The sequence below is a fragment of the Dendrobates tinctorius genome, unplaced genomic scaffold (assembly GCF_039654945.1).
Source record: "Dendrobates tinctorius isolate UK_male_01 unplaced genomic scaffold, ASM3965494v1 ptg000423l, whole genome shotgun sequence".
Taxonomy (NCBI): Eukaryota; Metazoa; Chordata; class Amphibia; order Anura; family Dendrobatidae; genus Dendrobates; species Dendrobates tinctorius.
This window is the reverse complement of record NW_027362087.1, coordinates 231,752-243,791: the sequence shown is the minus strand read 5'-3', so window position 1 is coordinate 243,791 and position 12,040 is coordinate 231,752. Positions and strand designations below refer to the sequence as shown.

Genomic DNA, 12,040 nt, shown 5'->3' with positions numbered 1-12,040 from the left:
TTTCAAGAAGGAGTTCAATAAAGAGATGCGGGCCCCGAGTGGATCTGGAGGACGCAGGAGCAAGTACAAGTACGCAGAAGCCCTGTCGTTCCTACGGGAAACAATGGTCACTAGAAGGTAAATATTACACACCACATGTGAAAAAAAATGTTAGATGTAACTTTTTTTTTTCAGCCAGGGCCATACCATGTCAGTATTTTAATTGTTTTTTTTTCTCTTTATTCCACAGCACGGTGAGTAGCACTCGGGAGCCTGCACGATTGGACCCTTCTGAGGCGATCCCTGAGGAGACCGGCACCGAGGGACACTTCGACCGCCCCGGTACATCTGCACCTTCCCAGCCTTCCCACACATTCGACCCATCTGTCCCATCCACCAGCACAGGAGCATCGTGGCCGCCTACATTACATGAAGCTGCTGGTGAGGAGATCGCTTTCCCTTTACCCCACCCTTCTGCCCCTGCCACCTCTAGTACACCTGCGGGTACTGGGCGGCAGCGGCAGAGGGGTCAGGAAAAGAGTTATGCGCCAGAGTTCTTGCATCTGAATGCATCTTTCCAGAACTGTCTAAAAGTCTTGTCAGAGCAAATCTCCGCAGGCTTTCAGCAGATCAACTCCAGCATTCTGGAGGTGAAGACACTTCTGCAAACCATGCATTCAGAAGCAAGATCTTCGCCAAACCACACCTTTTTCAGGTCTGTTGTGGAGCGCATGGCAACACTATCTCCTACCCAGCAGATGCATGTAATGCATTCGTGCCACGGTGCTCTACAGCAGGTTACCTCCCAACCTCCACCTCCCACCACTGTAGTTCCTCCACCTGCACCCCCTCCAGCCACTTTCCATCCTCCCCCTCCTATTACATCTGCACCCCCTCCAGCCACTTTCCATCCTCCCCCTCCTATTACATCTGCACCCCCTCCAGCCACTTTCCATCCTCCCCCTCCTATTACATCTGCACCCCCTCCAGCCACTTTCCATCCTCCCCCTCCTATTACATCTGCACCCCCTCCAGCCACTTTCCATCCTCCCCCTCCTATTACATACCAGCAACCTCACCAGTACCAGCAACCTTCCCAGTACCAGCAACCTCCCCAGTACCAGACATCTCCCCACTTCCAGCAACCTGCCCCGTACCAAACTCCTTCCCCGTACCAAACTCCTTCCCCATACAACTTTCCATCAACATCATCTGCTCCTACAGTCCCTGCCCAACCCTCCACTCCACCGCCCACCACCTCTTCTGCCTCCAACATGTCCACCCATTCTGTAGCTTTTTCCACACCATCACCTCTAACTGTTCCTTCCCCACCACGATCCCAGTCCTCTCTCCACACTCCCATTGTCGAAGTGTCCCGCAGCCCCTCCAGCAGTATTTCCACCCCACACTACACCGAGTTATAATTTTTTTTTGTAATAAAAATGCCCATTTGGTTGGTTTCAAACCTTTATTAAAAAAGTTTTTTTAACTTTAAAAACAGTTTACACAAAAAAAAATATTTTAAATAAAAGTTAAATTATTGTTTACACTGGTTGTCTGTCATTTCTTTCTGCGGCGAAATATGTTTAAAAAAAAGGTTAAATACAGGGTATTTAAAAGGTAAAAAGGTATTCAAAACCAGGTATATAACTGTGGGTAAATTTTAGCTTTTTGCCACAGTTGTGTTCCTGGTTGTGTTTGAAGCAAAGTATTTCACCTGAAAAGTTGTGTTTATTGTTGGTGATTTCCTACCAATGTACACAACTTTTGTTAAAAGGTGAAATACTTTGCATAAAACACAACCAGGTACACACCTGTGGCCTAAAGCTAAAAATAGTAAGACCATGACAAGATAGCCAACTTTGGTTGGCAAAGGTATATACTGTTGGTCCAGAAGGTACACAAGTTTGGTTAGGGCACAAATCTTTCACACTCTGTCATCCTGCCAGTGTACTCTGCCTTGAGGTGACATAAAGTATAGTGCAAAATTGTCCCTCATTACTGAAACCGTCACAGAACTTCTAGTGGTAATATTTCCAATGACAACATCCATCTTCGCCAGTAACTTGCTCTTCTCTCCAACCTGCACTTTCTCCTCTACAACCTGTCAAAGAAGGGCTGTAGGAACATGCTATATATAGTTTTCCAGTAGCCAATCCCGTTCGGAAGGCCACAAGGGTCAATTTTAAAAACCAGATCCGGCGTAATCCGTCGAAAAACGGATAGAAAAACGGATGAACCGGATGAGACGGATCCGGTTTTGTCTGTCAAGAACAAGACGGATCCGGCAGAAAACCGGATCCGGCACATCAGGTTTTACAAAACATTTGCCGGATCCGGCATTCCGGCACGACGCCGGATCGCGCCTGACGCCGAAAACCTGATGTGTGAAAGTAGCCTTAGTTTGCCTTGATTGGCACCTGCTAATGTGTTGCTGCTTTCATTTAACTGCCTTATAAGCTAACATATACCACTCGTGTATTGGTGATGTAATTCCTTGCTCTGCTATGGGGGGTATGTTTGACCCCCTACCCCTGCCACAGGCAGGTAGTTGGTTATTGTTATCTATCTGTTACTTTACCTTGTATTTTGTATTTTTTGTAGCTCGTCGGCATAGGGCACTTTATCATTTATTTATTTTTTTTGCTTCATCTATTTTACTATGGGTGATAAGGACAATTTCGCCACTATAGTAGTGGCTTCATACAATGTAAAAGGCTTACGTTCCCCGTGTAAAAGAAGTCAGGTATTGAACCTTCTACATGCAAAAAAGGCTAGTGTAGTCTTCCTACAGGAGACACATTTTAAAGTGGGGAGAGTACCTGATATGTCTAGATCCCGTTACCCGACCTGGTATCATAGTACGGGTGGGTCGGCGTCTAGAGGAGTGAGTATTGCTATTAAAAAGAATGTTCCTTTTGTCTTGCATGATTGCCTCTCAGATTCCGAAGGAAGATATATTATACTAAAGGGCCTTATAGCCAATACTAAAGTTACTCTATGTAACCTATATGCCCCAAACAGGAATCAGATTGGATGGCTGTGGAAAACAATGAATACCTTAAAACTATTTATTGAGGGTTTGTTGTTGATGGGGGGAGACTTTAACGTATCACTCAACCCATCCCTAGATACTTCCACGGGCAAGTCGACCCTTTCTCAAAGGGCACTGAGAAAATTACACCTTTCTTTCCAAGAATTGCACTTGATAGACCCCTGGAGGACACTCTTTCCTTCGGGCAGAGACTACACTTTTTATTCCCACCCGTGTGGTAGCTATCATAGAATTGATTATCTATTGACACAAACAACTAATCTCTCATTAGTTAAAAATGCGACTATAGACACTATCTCTCTATCGGACCATGCTCCTATTTTTATCGACATAGGCATAGTAACCCTTCCGCGGCCAGCCAAGTCATGGTCACTTAATGAGACATTATTAGATTCGGATTCCCACATTACAAAACTGACTGGCACTCTTGAATTCTTTTTTCAGACAAATCTACACTCTGGCCCGCCCCTACCTGTGGTGTGGGAATCACATAAAGCGGTAATGAGGGGAGAATTTACAGCTTTGAGTTCCCATCTCAAAAAAGAAAGAACAAAACAGGTTGTGTCTATCTTGCACCAAATTAATTCCTTGGAAAGATTGCACAAGAGATCTCAGGTCAATAAGATACAAACTGAACTGACGGACCTAAGGAATTCACTAAAAAACCTTTTAAATATTCAATCGGCCAAAACCTATATGAGAAGTAAACAGAGGTTCTATCTCCACGGCAATAAAAGTAGTAAGCTTATGTCTTCACTGCTTAAAAAGCAGCAGGACAAGACGTTTATTAGACAACTCAAAGCTCTAGACGGCTCTTCAATTTTTGAGACCGCTGACATTGCCGAGGAGTTTAGATCCTTTTATGACAGTTTATACAATTTAAGCATACCAGATAGCATGCAAGACCCAATAACAGCTATAGAAAAAATCAAAGAGTTCCTGATTCCACTAAATCTCCCTAAAATAACCCCGGAAGGCCAATCTTTATTAACTGCTCCGGTTACCCCTAAAGAAATTTTAGACACCCTCTCCACCATTCCAAATGGAAAGGCCCCAGGCCCGGATGGTCTCCCCATTATATACTATAAAAAGTTCATAAAATCATTCTTACCCCATTTGGTGACCTTGTTTAATTGCTATTTGGAGGGCCAGCTTCCCCCTAAGCAATCCATGGAGGCATACATTACGGTTCTCCCGAAGGAGGGTAAGGATCCCAACTTGTGCGCCAGCTACAGACCAATCTCATTGCTTAATGCTGACATCAAAATGTGGGCTAAAATACTAGTGGGCAGAATAAGCAACTTTTTACCCAAATTAATTCATGTGGATCAAGCGGGCTTTGTGAGGGGTAGGGAAGGGAAAGACAACTCCACTAGGGCCATACAGTCTATAATGTTTGCCAAGACCCGGCAGGTCCCCTTGGTACTCCTGTCAACGGATGCCGAGAAGGCTTTTGACAGAGTGTGCTGGAGATTTATGGAACAGGTATTGATTAAGTTTGGCTTTCCTCCTCAATATATAACAGCAGTTCTCTCTCTCTACTCTCAACCGACGGCCAGGGTCAGGATAAATGGCACCCTATCAAACAGTTTTGAGATTCACAACGGGACTAGGCAGGGATGCCCTCTGTCTCCATCCTTGTTCATTTTAGTCATAGAAACTTTGATACAAAGCATCAGACAAGAACAACGCATAGAGGGGTTGTCGGTGGGTCCGGGGACACTCAAAACGCTAGCTTTCGCAGACGATCTGCTTTTCCTCATATCCAACCCGTCTCAGGCATTCCCGATCATCCTCCAAATTTTTCAACAGTTTGGCTCCCTTTCCAATTTTAAAATTAATCTAACCAAATCTGAAGCATTAAATATCACTCTCCCTCATTCTCAACTTTCCACTATTCGTACACAGACTCCCTTCTCTTGGGCTAATAGCTCTATTAAATATTTAGGAATATTCATAACTAGGGACCCCACTAACCTATTTCAAAGTAATTTCACTCCCTTAATGAAAAAAGTTACAAACCTGATGCATAAATATAACCTACCCACGTTATCCTGGATGGGTCGCATCAATGTGTTCAAGGCATATATCATGCCTATCATATTGTATGCCATGAATATGGTTCCGATTCAGATACCCCTGACCTTTTTCGGGTCATTAAAGTCACTAATAGGAAAATTTATCTGGAAATCTAAACCGGCTAGGTTTCCTTATAGGCTTCTTACTTATCCAGTCTCCTCTGGTGGACTGGGAGTCCCAGACCCCCTTTTATATTATAAAGCAATCCACCTTAGCAGATGGTTAAAAGTGGTGTCTTGCGCTGAAGGTGGGGAGGGAACTTGTGTTGACCTGGCTCTATTGGGCCCGAGGGGTTTACCTTATCTCTGGACTAAAGCTAAACCACCGGTCGCTCTTAAGGTACTGTCACACTTAGCGATGTACCAGTGATATGACGCGGTCAGGATCGCTGGTACATCGCTAAGTGGTCGCTAGTGAGCTGCCACACAGGCAGATCTCACCAGCGACATCGCTGGGGACGGGGGTCGCTACTTACCTGTCACACTAGGCGATCCTGCATCCTTCCGCCCGGCTCCACGCGTCACTCGTCTCTCCACAGGAAGCGCCGCAGGAAGCTGACGACGAGAAACAGTCCTGGACGTTCTCGCGCGATCAGCGATAACCAGCGGGGGAGCGGGTCGTAGGTAAGTATCAGACACAGCGATATCGCTAGCAATATCGCTATAACGTCACAAGTTATAGCGATATTGCTAGCGATATCGCTTAGTGTGACAGTACCTTTAGGCTAGACGAGATAACTTCTACTACATTACGTATCAAAAGATTGATGTTGGGGGAACTACCGGAGGACACTTTTCCCTCGACGTTAACGCCGATTGGCTCAATACCTTATCTAATAGATTTTGATTTTCAAGATCCATATAATCTATGGTCTACCCTCCCTAGAGAAACACTGAATAGCTTTTATGGTAATAAAATATTACAGGGAGGAGTTTGGCCACCAAGTGCAATGATTCAACCAACTAATTTTCTTCAGAGCCAGCACATTCGACGTACGCTTCTGCAGTTTAGGAAGAAATTCCCGACCAAATCCAATTGGTCCTGGCTAGATATTATGGTCAAACTTCCTCCTCCACGGCTAAAAATTTTAACTCGTATTTACTCACACCTTATCTCTCCGGGAGCACATTTTAAACCCTCATTTATTTACTCCTGGGAAATGGAACTCAACACTACATTCACAGAGAAACAAGTATCTCGAATGCTATCTAGTGCACAGGGATTCTCTAGGTGTGTACTTTTGCAGGAAAATTCTTATAAAATATTGACCAGGTGGCATTGGACTCCCGAGAAGCTCTTTCAGATGGGTCTTGCTGATAATGATGCTTGTTGGAGATGCCTCAACTCTGGAGGACAACACACACATATATTTTGGGATTGTCCCAAACAGACATTTTTGGGATGGTGTTGAGCTAGTTCTCAAGAAATTGCAACTAATAAAGACTAACCTTAGGGCTACGGAAGTTCTTCTTTCGTGCCCGTCAAAGGATTTCTTACCAAAAAAGCATGGTCTACTCCCACTGATGCTAAGTGCTGCAAAACAGCTGATAGCTGTACACTGGAAAGATGTTGCCCCCCCCACATTGGAGGAGTGGCACGTTAAGATAAATCAGGTTTCTAGTCTGGAAGAGCTGTCTAGCTGGGAGATTTTTAACCATAAATCTTATGTGTCGACCTGGGCCCCGTGGACTGGATATCTAGAGTATGATCCTCTGGGTGAGAAATCTAATATCACATGAAGTCTTACTTGGACCTGATGGCCTTTATACTGGGGTAGCTGATCCCACGGTAGCTTACAGAACAGTCCACCTACTCTATTTTCCTAAATGCACCCATCAAATGCTAGTGTTCATGCCGACGGCTGCTTTTTGTTGTTGTTATTGATATTGTTCATTATTATGTATCCCTCTTTACCCTTCCCTTCTTTCTTTTCTCTTTTTCCCACCCACATTTCCCTCCCCCCTTTTCCTCCCTTTCACCTTGGACCGACTCCTAAGCAATACTTCGCCAACTGTACTTGTAAAATGGTGTTGTCTCTTATGGTGTGGTTTAAATTTGAAAATAAAGAATTTAAAAAAAAAAAAAAAATGAAACCCAATAATCATCCTGATCAGCAGATATAAAACATCTCAAATAGGACTCCAAAGTCTGGTTTGATCCCTCCGTCTGCCCATTGGTCTGAGGGTGAATCGCAGAGGAGAAGGACAACTGAATTCCCAGCTTGGAACAAAATGCTTTCCAGAATCTGGAAACAAACTGAACTCCCCTGTCCGATACAATGTTCTCAGGAATCCCATGCAACCGAATCACCTGTTGTAAAAACAAGGGTACCAACTCTGAGGAAGATGGCAACTTTGGGAGTGGTACAAGATGGACCATCTTAGAGAATCTATCACAAATCACCCAGATAACAGTCATTCTCTGAGAGACAGGAAGATCAGAAATAAAATCCATTGAAATATGGGTCCATGGCCTCTTAGGCACCGGCAAGGGCATCAACATCCCACTAGAGCGAGAACAGGGTTTAGACCGGGAACAAGTCCCACAGGACTGCACAAAATTCCTGACATCACGAGATAAGGCGGGCCACCAAAAAGACCGACTCACCAAATCTCTGGTACCAAAAATACCTGGATGACCAGCCAATGCGGAGCAATGAACTTCAGACATCACTCTCTTCCTCCACTGGTCAGGAACTTACAATTTTCCCATAGGACAACGCTCAGGTTTGTCCTCCTGGAATTCTTCCAGAGCACGTCTCAAATCGGGCGAGATGGCAGAAAGAACTACGCCCTCACCTAGGATGGTAGTAGGCTTGGTCACAATAGGAGAATCAGCAAAGAAACTCCTAGAAAGGGTGTCTGCCTTAACATTCTTAGTGCCTGGAAGAAAGGAGACCACAAAATCAAAACGCGTAAAAAAAAACAAGGCCCACCCAGCCTGTCTAGGATTCAAGCGTTTGGCCGACTCAAGGTAAATCAAATTCTTGTGGTCAGTGAGGACCACAACTTGATGTCTAGCTCCCTCCAACCAATGTCTCCACTCCTCAAATGCCCATTTCATGGCTGACAATTCCCGATTCCCCACATCATAGTTGCGTTCACATGGGGAGAACTTTCGGGAAAAGAAGGCACAGGGATTCATTTTAGACGTCACCGGATCTTTTTGGGACAAAACAGCTACTGCACCAATCTCTGAAGCGTCTACCTCCACCTGAAAAGGAAGTGAGACATCAGGTTGCCGCAAAACCGGAGCAGAAGTGAACCTCCGCTTCAGCTCCTGAAAGGCCAAAACAGCTTCTGAAGACCAATTCAGCACATCAGCACCCTTCTTAGTTAAATCAGTCAGTGGTTTAGCAATACCTGAAAAATTAGCTATAAATTTACGATAAAAATTAGCAAAACCCAAAAACTTCTGGAGAGCCTTCAAAGAAGTCGGTTGAACCCAATCATAAATGGCCTGTACCTTGGCCGGGTCCATTTCAATAGTTGACGGAGACAAAATAAATCCCAAAAATGAAATCCTCTGTACACCAAAAAGGCACTTCGCGATCCCTTAACATACAAGGAATTCTCCCTCAAAATCCGGAACACAGTCCGAACATGTTCCACATGAGAATCCCAATCCCTGGAAAAGATCAAAATATCATCCAGATAGATGATTAAAAACTTATCCACAAAGTCCCGGAAAATATCATTCATGAAGGATTGGAAGACAGAAGGGGCATTAGTGAGCCCAAAAGGCATCACCAGGTACTCAAAATGTCCTCCGGAGTATTAAACGCCGTCTTCCATTCATCCCCATGCTTGATGCGAATAAGATTATATGCCCCCCCTGAGGTCAAGCTTAATAAACCAGCAAGCGCCTTTAACTCTGGAGAATAAATCAGAAATCAGGGGTAACGGATACTGAAATTTAACTGTAATTTTGCTGAGGGAACGATAGTCAATACAAGGCCTTAATGAACCATCCTTCTTGGCCACGAAGAAAAAACCAGCACCTAAGGGCGAAGAGGATGGTCTAATATGACCCTTCTCCAACGACTCCTTAATATAAGATCGCATAGCCTCGTGTTCGGGTACAGATAAATTGAAAAGTCGACCCTTGGGAAATTTACACCCAGGTCTCAACTCAATTGCACAGTCATAACTCCTATGAGGAGGCAAAGACGCAGACTTGCTCTCACTAAATACATCATAAAAATCAGCCAAATAGTCAGGAACATCATGCGACTGGGGAGAGGTGGAGAAAACAAGAGTGTCACCAAGAGCACACCGACAACCCCAACTCACTACAGACACAGATTTCCAATCCAAAACCGGATTATGGATTTGCAACCAGGGAAAACCCAGAACAATGGTATCATGTAAATTATGCAACACCAAAAATCTGCAATTTTCTTGGAAATCTGGGGAGACCCGCATTATCACCTGGGTCCAAAACTGAGGTTTATTCTCCACCAAAGGAGTAGCATCAATACCCCTCAAAGGAATAGGTGTCCGCAGAGGTGTCATAGGAAAACCACAACGTTTAGCAAAATCCAAGTCCATCAGATTCAAGGCCGCTCCTGAATCCACAAAAGCCTTTGCGGAAAATGTGGATAAGGAGCAGATCAGAGTAATTGCCAAAAGAAACTTAGGTTGTACACCACCCACAGCAAATGAGTGTGCAAAACGTTTCTCTCGTTTAGGGCAGACAGAAATAACATGAGAGGCATCTCCACAGAAAAAACACAGCTTATTACGCCTTCTAAACTCCTGACGTTGCACCCTAGACAAAACTCAATCACATTGCATAGGTTCAGACATTTGTTCAAAATGTGGCAGCGCCTCCCGTGTAGTCTTGCGTTCACGTAAACGACGATCAACTTGAATGGCTAATGACATATAATCGTCAAGACCAGAGGGAACAGGAAATCCCACCATAGTATCTTTTAAAGTCTCAGACAAACCCTTCCGAAAGAGAGCTGCCAATGCACTATCATTCCATGTAGTAAGGACCGCCCACTTTCGGAATTTCTGACAGTATAACTGCAGGATCCTGACCCTGGTTCAATGCCAATAGGGCTCTCTCAGCTTGATCAATAGCATTAGGTTCATCATATAACAACCCCAAGGCTTGAAAAAATGCATCCACATTAGTCAAAACAGGATCTTCAGGTGTCAAAGAAAACCCCCAATCCTGGGGATCGCCGCGCAGCAAGGAGATGACAATTTTAACCTGCTGCGCAGAGCTCCCCGATGAGTTAGGCTTCAAGGCAAGAAATAATTTACAATTATTCTTAAAATTCAAAAATTTAGACTGATCCCCAGAAAACACATCAGGAGCAGGGATCCTTGGTTCAACAGCATCTGAATGAGTGAGATAGGCGGAAATTCCCCGCACTTCAGCAGCGAGCTGCTCCACACGATCAGACAATTGCTTAATCTCTATCAAGGAGAAAAAGAAAAAAAAAAAAAAGAATCCTTTGAAACATAATCCTTTATAGAATCCTTCTATATAAAGAATTTAAATCAAACAATACACCATTAACAAGACAGACATTTTTAGAGGCCAAAGAGGAAGCAGATGCATTGGCACATGAATTGGCCATGTACAATTTGGACTACCAGAAACATAAATACTTCAAGTGGGGTAACAAGCCAGGGAGGGTACTCGCATCACTCACAAGACCGTAGAGGACGGCAACAAAAATACATAAAATTCAGCAACAAAACGGTCCCATCTTAACAAAAATTGAGGTGATAGTAAATGAATTTAGGTCATTCTTTCATGAATTATAAAAAATCAGAGCCAAAAAACGGGGGTGAAAACAAGAAATTTCTAAAAAATAATTTAGCGCCGACACTCACCGAGGACGAAAGGAAGGCTATTAACTCCCCTTTTACTCTCACAGAAATTCTTCAGGTTATTAACACACTGAAGCTATCCAAAGCCCCTGGCCCAGATGGATTCAGCAATGAACATTTTAAAATTTTGGGAACCCCTAAAGCATCCCATCTATGTGAGTTGTATAATAATATAGTTAAGAGTGGTGATCTCCCGATTCAGTTTAACGAAACTGTTATCATTGTTCTTCCAAAACCAGGCAAAGACCATATGCAAGTTGAGGGATACAGACCAATTTCACTACTTTTTTATAATTCTTTATTTAAAGACTCACAACGAAATCCAGGTGTCATGGTTAGGACATGGTTAATGTCCTGTTCTCACAGGGTTAACTTTTGCCGGCCTCTCTTTGGATCTGGGAGGGGTATTTATACTCACTCCAAACTAGCATTCTCTGTCAGTTATACTGCTGTTCTGGTGTGTCTGACCCCTGGTGTGTGTGTACTCTGCGTTGTTTGTTTGCTTCCCGTGTATGACCCGGCCTGTTCCTTCACTCCGTACTCAGTCTCTCGTTTTGGTACTATTGTCTTCTCCGGTTCTGACCTCCTGGCTTGGCTATCGTTACTCCGTTACAGTTTATCCCTATTGTACGTCTAATGCCCATTCTGGTTTTCTGATCTATTGCTACGTCCTGACTATCCATTCTGTCTAATCCTTTGGTACTGTATTGCTATCTCGTGCTTTGACCCTGGCTTCGTCTGGTTTCTGTCTCTGTCTATGCCGCTTGGTAACATTGTCCTGTAGTTACCTTTCTAGGAGTTTCTCTGCAGCTCCTAGCTCTGTGGAGCTTAGGCCACGCCCCCAGCAGTCACGTGCTTCAGGTCCTGGAGCATGCATTGTCACCACTGCTGTCCGCTCCGCAGGTATCTTTGTGCACAGTCTTTGTACTCAGGACACGCGCACTGGCTCAGTGAGCAAGTGCAGTGCGGTGTTCCTGACACCAGGTTAACATAATAATTGAAACCTGACAAGTAGACGAATACAAGCAATACAACTTAACTCCCGACCAAGACAATCATCCACGAGTCCATAACATCC

At 44.1% G+C, this 12,040-nt stretch overlaps 1 protein-coding gene across 3 annotated transcripts in view; it reads right to left on the bottom strand.

The window, feature by feature from the left end:
* Positions 1–12,040, bottom strand: part of LOC141076747 (oocyte zinc finger protein XlCOF8.4-like) — a 213,643-nt gene that overhangs the window by 73,707 nt on the left and 127,896 nt on the right. The gene's annotated exons all lie outside the window — the stretch shown is intronic.